The following is a 9,627-nucleotide window of genomic DNA, read 5'->3' as shown; positions in this document are numbered from 1 at the left end:
GATGATATGGATGGGATCGGCCAAACACAGAGATCCATCCCTGCCTTAATCATGGTTCGAAATTAAGACATCTGGCTTCGTAGCAAGTTACATTCTGCCACGTGTGTCTGTTCGTCTTCAGTCAGTTACACAGCTACAGCGGTGGCGATTAGGGGGGGCAGTTGCCCCACACTTTTCGCCATTTTTGCCCCCGAACTATGCTAAACGGTATATACAAATGAAAATATACTGTTTTTGCCCCCCCCCAAGTTTTGGCACCTTGCCCCCCCCCTCGGGTTTGGAACCCAATCGCCGCCACTGCACAGCTACGTTGTATGAAAATGAGGAAAGCGTCATATAGAAACGTTTTGTGTGAACAGAGCAACGATATGATCGTGTGTAGCATGACGCTCGTTGAACTGTCGACTTTCGATCTCGCCACTGAAGTTCCCGGGTTAGAGTCCAGGCCGGGCATGGGTGTTCGTTGCGAGCGTCCTTGCATCAATTTCATCCAATCATAACTCATCCTCGTCGTCGTTACTAGACAAAAGTGGAGGCAGGGCCGCCGTTAGAAAATGCGAGGCCTTGCGCGAACTATACCCGCGAAGGCCTTTTGTGTGAAAAGTGAAAATATATATAATTTTATTACCCTGCAACATAAATTTTTCCATGAACCACGAACGAAATTTTGCAGCGTCTAGGTATGTACATGACATGAAGAGAAGCTTCCTTTCTAACTTTTTTGCTACTTTAGGGCAGGCCCTCTTTCGGCTCTACCAGCCTCCGAAAAACAAATTTTTAATTGTGTGTTTGTAGCAATGCACTACACCTCCGTGAGGAAGTGATTACAGGGTGGCCACTCGCCGGGGATTCCTTGAATTCCGGGAATTCTGCGTGAATTTTTCTCCGTATACGTCAAAAATTGCAATTTTTATTAATCCAAATCCCATTGAATTTATGCATATTTATAAATTCCTGAGGCTAGTTTTTCACAGTTTAGGTTTTATTTTTATCGAGGAAGGAAAAGAAAGCTGCGAGGAAAATGAAACAGAATTCCCTTAATCTGTTTACTATTATTAGTGTAATTTGCAGAACAATGTATTAGACAGACGAAAGATTATTGCAAGATAAGATATCTTGAAGTTGATTAGGTAATTTTCAGTTGAAATTCTTATACAATTAACAATTTTTCGTAGATTAATGACTTGTTTTTGTAGATGTATATCGAGTCTGAGTATGTGAAATGGTAAATGTGAACTCCGCACCTTATATTAAATATAAACTCTTTAATTGAATTAAATTTTATTTTTTGGATACATAGGAATCGCACAGACAGACCCCTTTTGTTATACGGGCTTCCCCCATGGCGCAGTGGTAGCGTCTTTGCCTTGTAATCAAGGGGTCCCGGGTTCGATACCCGGTGGAGGCACAAGTGGTTCGGATCCCACTTTAAACTGTAGGTCCAGTCCCGATTAGCCTTACTGTGCATAAAGTGTACTTAAAACAGCAACTCAAAACTCAAACCCTTTTGTTATACCTGTGTGGGTGATGAGAGGCGGTAATGGGTAAGGTTGAAATAGAGGAAACATCTGCTGGAGCCTTGAATTTTTGGAAAGTTTGCCATGAAAACCGGGAAGTGGCGTAACTTTACTTTTCGTGGAAACGGAGTTACATGTATAAGTTAGAACTGTGAAGTATCAACATTTCAATGGTAGAAGTAAGTATCTAAGTTTCAAATTCTTCCTCATAGAAGCATCTAAAGCCCTCAAATCTGTCTTCAGGGGCAATAGCAAGAGATAACGTTTCAGCACTTAAAACAAATTTTGGTAACCATTGTAATCCTAACAGAAAATAGAGCATATTTTGTATTTCAATTTCGCATTACAATTAATGCCAGGAAAGCCTTATGCATTACCTAGGGGGGCCTCCCCCATGGCGTAGTGGCAACGTCCTCGCCTTGTAATCAAGGGGTCCCGGGTTCGATACCCGGTGGAGGCACACAGTGGCTCGGATCCCACCTTAAACTGTAGGCCCAGTCCCGATTAGCTTTTCTGTGCATAAGGTGGACTTAAAACAACAATTCAATCAATGCAATACCTAGGGGAACCGGTTCACAATTGTAAGTCCATATTTTGATTGAAATAACTAAATATGTATTTACATATCTAACACTTTTTTTGGTACACGTAATTTCGTTCCCTCGTCTTTACATTACGAAGAGTCCGGAATGTTGTTAAAAAATGCGTGGACAATTAGGAAATTGTTGGCAAAATTGATCAACTTGAAAGAGAGGCACGTTTTGCTCAGAAAATGAAACATCTTTACGTTCGTATTTCGCTCATGAAATCCTTCGTGGAGGAATTGACGCACTACGAGAAATGTGAAGCTGTCGGAGTCCTTCCAACCACTACAACATTGTTCCGTTTGCGGGCACTTGTGGTTACACTCTTGGGAATAGAAGCAGAGTTGTACAATAAGCTGAAGAAGTAGGAATTTTATTAACTATGCTCCGAGGAAGCAAGTGAAAAAAAAATCGCAAAAGCAGTGCTCTTTGCGAATGGCGTAATCACAAGGGAAGGAAAGGCAGGAGATAGGCGGATCAGTTGGAATTGGGGAGAGTGTGAAATGGAAAAATGAAAATGAAATTTATGCTTCATCCCTTCATGTGCCAGCCACGGTTAACCCAGGGGCACAAGTGATCAGCATTAATGAAACCATTGTCAGCTCTTGTGATTTTTTGCATTGTTTTTGTTGCAGTTTATTATTTGGCCGTGGTAGGGAAACGTAGGGCAAGACAAGGGGAAAAAAGTAAAGTGCTGCCCTGTGCGTTGCGCCGTGCCATGAAGACATATAGGGGGTGTGGAGTTAGGCCCTCACAATTTCTTGATCTCGCCCGAAGATGGGGGTGATGTGATCAGCACCACGCCCCTGGCCGCCTTTACCCCAGGTACCAACTCTGTACGACGCTAGGTGGGCACCGGAGCCACTTGAACAGGTGGAAAAATTCCGGTTCTGCCCCGCCGGGAATCGAACCCGGCAAAACAAGGTACAAATTCATATGATGGGCGATTCTCTACGTGATGAGCGGGACAATCGCACATGGTGAAATGAGTCTGGTACGCTAGTTAATTGAAGCATTCCACCGAATAAAGCTGTATGGCACATTTCAGGGAATGCGAGAACAACGGATAAAACCTGTTGTATGTTACTGGACTACAGTAGAAACAACATAAAACCTTATGCAAACACAGCAGCAATCTTTGGGCAACATCCGACCTTATGACTGGCCAGCTTGTAGCCTGTAGAAGCAGGGCCACAGCACGATTTCACTGGTAACTCGGCACATTCCCAAAAGTACCATACAGCGTTATTCGGTGGAATGCTTCAATTGATATTGCACTGATCTTTCATATTCATTGTTTTTAATACTGGGTGGTTGCTTACCATATGCCAAGAAATAAAATCCTTTATTAAATTAACAATGAAAAATTAAATAAAAAAGCTGTGAGAAGCACATAGTTGCTTTTAATTAATTATTTATGTGATTTGAAGAAGTTTCAGGGTACCATATTTAGACATAGTTTGCTAAAGACTTTGTACTACAATATGCAATGAACAACATTTTTATATTTAAAAACAAACATATTTTTAATATTTTCTTTCTTTGTGAGACGCACGGGACATTTAATATATGATGAATGGGACATTTCTCTCCCTAATGTTGTCACTCCACTGCAGGTGATGTCTGTCTCCATAAACTCTCTCAAAAGGTGGCAACACTATTTTTAAAGTATCTCAAAAGATTTCGTATTTTAAGCCTTTAAGAAAAATTACCTCATAAATATATTCAACTACGCGTATATGTTATTTAATTCAGCATAATGGTATTGCAGATTTGCAGATAACAGTGTAGGACTAAACTCCTGTATCCTAAGGGCCTTCCGATGGCGAAGTGGTAGCATCGTCGCCTTGTAAAAAAGGGGCTCCAGGTTCGATACCCGGTGGAGGCACTTAGTTCGGATCCCACTTTAAACTGTACGTCCAGTCCCGACTTAAAGCACCAACTCAATCAATCAATCCTATATCCTGTACAGTCAGAGAAAGAATTACCTGGGCCACGGGACCTAGAATTTCGCAGCGTCTTAAAGCCTGTTGTTTATGCAACCCAAATAACAAAATATTCGCTTAAGTTTGTCTGGTGGATCTGAGTTCTCGGGAAGGATTGAACATTGATAGCAAGAGCCACACCACATGACTCATACCCCAGCCACAACAAACAGCTGGGTGCTACGAGGCCTCGAAAAGAAAATTTCAAGAACTGGTTTCTTAACAAGAGCTACTCGTAAGGAAATATTCTTTCGAGTGATACTAGTCATTGTCAAGAAGGTTCACTGAAAAGATGGTCCTCATTACAGACCACATGCCAAACGCTAATTGATTAAGTCCAGTTTATGCACTGGACATACAGATTAAAGTGGGATCCGAACCAAATGTTCCTCTACCTGGTATTGAATTCGGAAGCCTTTGATTACATGTCGAAGACGTTACCACTACGCCATCGGAGAGGCAATGGAACTCCTTGAGAAAGAGACGAGGAAAACCATATTTGGCGTAAATTTTAAAAATAAGACAACATTTTGTGGTCACAGTTTCGAACCGTGGGAGAGGCATACTTTTTTTGTCCCATCGTCCATTTCACGAGTTTACAATTATTTCTCACCGACACGATTAACACGGGTGGTAGAAGAAAAGCGAAGTAAAATAACTGAAACAGAAATAAATGGAAAAAGAAAAACAAATTTTATCCATAATATTCTGCAGTCACTTCAGTCGTATCAAGGAATGCTACCTTGAAAGAGAGCCGTGGTCTCTAACTTGTCTTTTCCCCTTCCTTTGTGCTCTCGATTCCCTCTGTCACGATTGGTCTAAAACTAATTAATGCGACGTTAATTAAACAATCCAAACAACGAAACAATGCACAATCAACTGCACAAAACAACATTCTAATTGTTTTCGAATCAGAAAACAATTGACATGCTGTAAAATGAAGCAAGACGCAGTAATAAAGTGGGAATTTGTTACGGTATAGAATTAAATCGGTGCAGATGTTCTATTTCATTGGATGTTTGTTATTTAGTGTAGCTATTATTTCACTTTTGGTTTGGTTTGATTTGCTTTATTCTACTTCCGCTTTTTGTGCCACTTTTGGCTAATTTGCGAAGATGGGGATGAGAGATGATATGAAGAAATTGATGAATAGACACTCACAAACATCCATGCCCAGGCCAGGATTCGAACCCGGGACCCCTGGCGTTGTAGCGCGATGTACTAACCACTCCGCCACGGGCCGGCCATTTCACTTTTGGCAAATAGCGTCGATGAAGATGAGTAATGAGTGATGATATGATGACATTGATTAAGGGACACTCACCAAGAACACCCATGCCCAAGCCGAGATTCGAACCAGGGGTCCATTTTGACGTAGCGCGCTGTGCAAACCAGTCCTCCATGGAGGTCGGTTAGCAGTGGATATTATACCATATTTTGTGTGCGCAATTGGGATCAAACAGAATGACTAGGTATATTATATTATTAATATATTCATACTATAATATCACGTCATATTATTCGGCACGAAGTAACAGCAGACACATTCAATCTTGCATTTTTGCCTTTCAACTAATTCTTCGACTTCAGGTTAATCACATCAATAAGATAAATTATGAAACAAATGATAATGAATGTGGGATATTGACAGTTATTTCGAATTACCTGACACAAGCAACATTAAGCAGACTCGGTGGGCAAGTTCATTAAGTGGTCAACCTTCGATCTCGTCATCAAAGTTCCAGGGTTTGAGTACCGTCCTTGTCACAGGTGTTTGAGTATTTCGTCATTAATTTCATGTAATGGTCACTCGTTCGCGATTGGGAAGAAAAGTTATGTTACGTAACAAAAATAATAAAAATAAACATGATCGAAGAATAATTATTTCATCTCTCACGAAATCTCCTATAAAACCGGGTTATATGAAATATATGTATCTTCACATACGTTTTCGATTTATACCGTGCGTCCATTTCGAACTGCAGCCGAGAGATCGGGAGAAGCGTGGCGGGCGGCGCTGACGGAGAAGCCGACATTTGCGGCCTCTAATGCCCGCTTATTTTTATAGACATATGCAGACATTTATATAAATATTGCAAAACGATCACTAACCTGTGTTATAACACGCAAAAGTTCTTCTGTAATTCATCCAAGTTCTGCTCTTATATACAGAAATAAATACGCTATAGAAACGATGTTAAGAGCCACAGATAAAAAAGCATGCCAGCCGCAAGATTCACGTTAGAACAAAGATTTGTTTATGTATGACACGTACCTACGTGAAAACAAACTCGTGTAGAGACGTGTGTAGGTAATTTGTACAGAAATTCCCATGCGTTTCAACTCCACACAGAGATACGGTTAGATATCTTGTCCTTAAATTACGAGAAACTGTATCGTTAAATTTTAAAACACCTAAGCAAAAACGACGGATTCTAACCGAAGCAAAACTCGATGATATTGGTGCAGCGTTAGAACGTTCTCCAAACAAACCTCTACGCCGTGTTTCACAAGAGGTGGGCGTGTCAAAATCATCGGCACATACAGTCACTAAGCTACTAAAATTAAAACCATACTCTTATAACACAGGTTAGTGCTCGTTTTGCAATATTTATATAAATGTCTGCATATGTCCATAAAAATAAGCGGGCATTTCAGGCCGCAAATGTCGGCATCTCCGTCAGTACCGCCCGCCACGCTTCTCCCGATCTCTCGGTTGCAGATCGAAATGGACGCACGGTATATTTAACTAATCGAGACCGAGAACGGGAGAGCAATTTTCAATTCGAGAAACAGAGTCAAGTCTTGTTTCTTTCTTGACATCTCCCTAATTGAGTTGTTGTTCTGTTTGTTATTGGCTTTGTATTGGCAATTATTGTCATTATTCTTCCCCTGTAGGTAAAACATTACGACGATTTAAGATGAAATAAAGCATATAAAAGGGCAAAAACAAGAAAGTCATGCCTGCCCGGGACTTCAACCCAGAACCTTACATAACGAGATTTGAAATTCTGGAGAAGGCATCCGTGTTTCGCTTGGCTTTCTATTTCCTCTACTTCTGTTATTTTATCATACACGTATAATGAAAATGGATCTGAGAAAATATGTTGCGATCCATAATTGTGTTGGTTAGATGCAACAGATGTGAACTCCAACATGGAATAAATTATTATTTTTTGTTTCGTATGGGGTTGAACATGAAATTTTCTTCCACTGTGACAATTTATTATTTTAGTTTTTTGTTTTGTGCACAGATAAGCTAATCGGGACTGGAACTTCAGTTTAAAATGGGATACGAACCACTACGTGCCTCCGCCGTGTATCGGACCCGGGATCCCTTGATTACAAGCCGACGACATTATCACTAAGCCATCGAGGAGGCCCCATGACAAAATGTTATTCACTCGTTCTATACAATAATTTATTTCAACATTTATATTTTCGTTTTCTTCTTTCTTTTTGTTAACTACTCTTATACGACTCTTTTTGCGTCTTAGAATTTCTTCTTGTTTCAGGAAAAAAAATAATACATGTAGACTGTATAAAAAAACCAAGTGAAAATAGATAGAAAGCTCTCTCGAGAACTAATTTATAAATAACGTAACCATTAGGAAACTATACGAACGTTAACTGATATAACTGCAGATGAAAAAATACTTACGGACGCTAATGAAATATCTATTCTTGTATAACCTCACAGGCAACAGGTATCTGGTGCGTCATTCACTCTTGCTAACTACGAGCGAAGATCACTGAAGCAAAGGGTGGCAAACAGGCGTCTGCTCTACGAAACTAGGGTTAGCAGACGAGGCCCGTGTTCCTGTTATCAATGACGTACGAAATAAGGAGGAACACAACTTTCATATCAAACTAGACGTATGTTTTGGTTCCGTCATTGCATGTAAGACACTTTCTCGTCTTGTCCTTGAAGGGCATACGTAAAGGCTTCTCTGCAAGAAGAATAGCTTACCATTGAGGGGATGAAAAGTGTGTGTGTTTGTCGCGGTCCTTCAACTTTCGTATTCTTCTTCATTTCAGAACGCGTGCTGTATCGTCGACTTAATCCAATCTATCCGTTGTAGGTTTTAGGTTCTGTTTCTGTTCAGTAATTTCACATTGTCTTCCTGCTTATGTTATTCGCGACGAAGGTTTTGGATTCGATAATCTGGACGTCTTAAGTCCACTTTATGCACAGTAAGACTAATCGGGAATGCACCTACAGTTTAAAGTAGGATCCGAACTACTATCTGCCTACACATTACTTTGCTACTAGATATTTGCATGCCAAGATGTAGGCAGTGCTACATTTTCAGTGTGTGGAATTGAGAGTCATTTTGGATACGAAGAATCGGACAATGGAGTAGTGGGAAAAGGATCACCTCACATGTTTGAATTATACCCCCCCCCCAAACACAGACAGAATATCGGCCGTGGTTTATATAACGAAATATAACATGATGAATTGTGTCAAGAATTGGAGCCTATTCACATCCCTACGGAACTTGGAAGAAAATCCACGAAGAGATTAGAAAGTTCTGTTCAGACAAATCGGGACGTATAGTAAATGAAGAAGCAAAGTGCTACCTTGTGCTTTGCACCAAGCCATGAAGGAGTGTAGGGGGTGCGGAGTTATGGCCTTACACTTTCTTGTTACGGCCGAAGGTGGGGATAATGTGATCAGTACCACGGCCCCTGGCTGCCTTCACCCCCCCCCCCCCCAGTTTCCTACAGGTACTCACTTTATACGACTCTGGGTGGGCGCCGGAACCACTTGAACAAGTGGACAAAATTCCAATTCTCTTTTAGTCGGGGATCGAACTCAGATCTCTCGCATGGTAATCAAACACCCTAACGACCGAGCTACCGCGGCACATATAGTATAGTAGGCTATGTAATTAAGGCAAGAATTGTTTTAGCGTTTCGTTCAACGTTTTTAGGCGAATCATTTTCGGAGATATAACGTGTGGCTATTGTCGGTTCTGCGACCTGGCTTGAGAAAAGGCGATTTTCTGACGAACAACATTCCACCTTACAAGTCACGTGACTTTCCTACATTTCCTGTGTCTGTAGGCTATTGTATGATAGACGAGTTGCTCTTGAGACAGACAGAATCACCCGATCACCTAAAGGTGCAATGTGTGGTGCCTACCCTTCCGGCATTATTTACTGCCATTAAAGTTTTATGGGGAAGAACTTTTTTCCACCACTGTACATTGTTCATAGCTGCTTCAACATTCCATGGTGAATGTCAGATATAGGGGAGAGTTGCCGAAATTGGACCAGTTGGTACTATTTTGCTTCTGCATAAAAAACAAGACAGAAAAAGAATGAGAAGCACAAACTATTAGCTTTCACTTCATATATGTACGATTCAACAAAAAATGCATGAACCAATATAATAGGGTACATAAACGAAAGTAGTGACATCCGTCCATTATAGGAAACTGGTTTCTTAACTTGGACCATAGGTTGCTTAGGTTGGACCGTTCACAAAAGGCATGTACGTATGTATGTCTACGGTATCTAGACACCTGCAGCACT

The sequence above is a fragment of the Lepisma saccharinum genome, chromosome 11 (genome assembly GCF_977018435.1).
Source record: "Lepisma saccharinum chromosome 11, izLepSacc3.1, whole genome shotgun sequence".
Classification (NCBI taxonomy): domain Eukaryota; kingdom Metazoa; phylum Arthropoda; class Insecta; order Zygentoma; family Lepismatidae; genus Lepisma; species Lepisma saccharinum.
Note: the sequence above shows the minus strand (reverse complement) of the source record.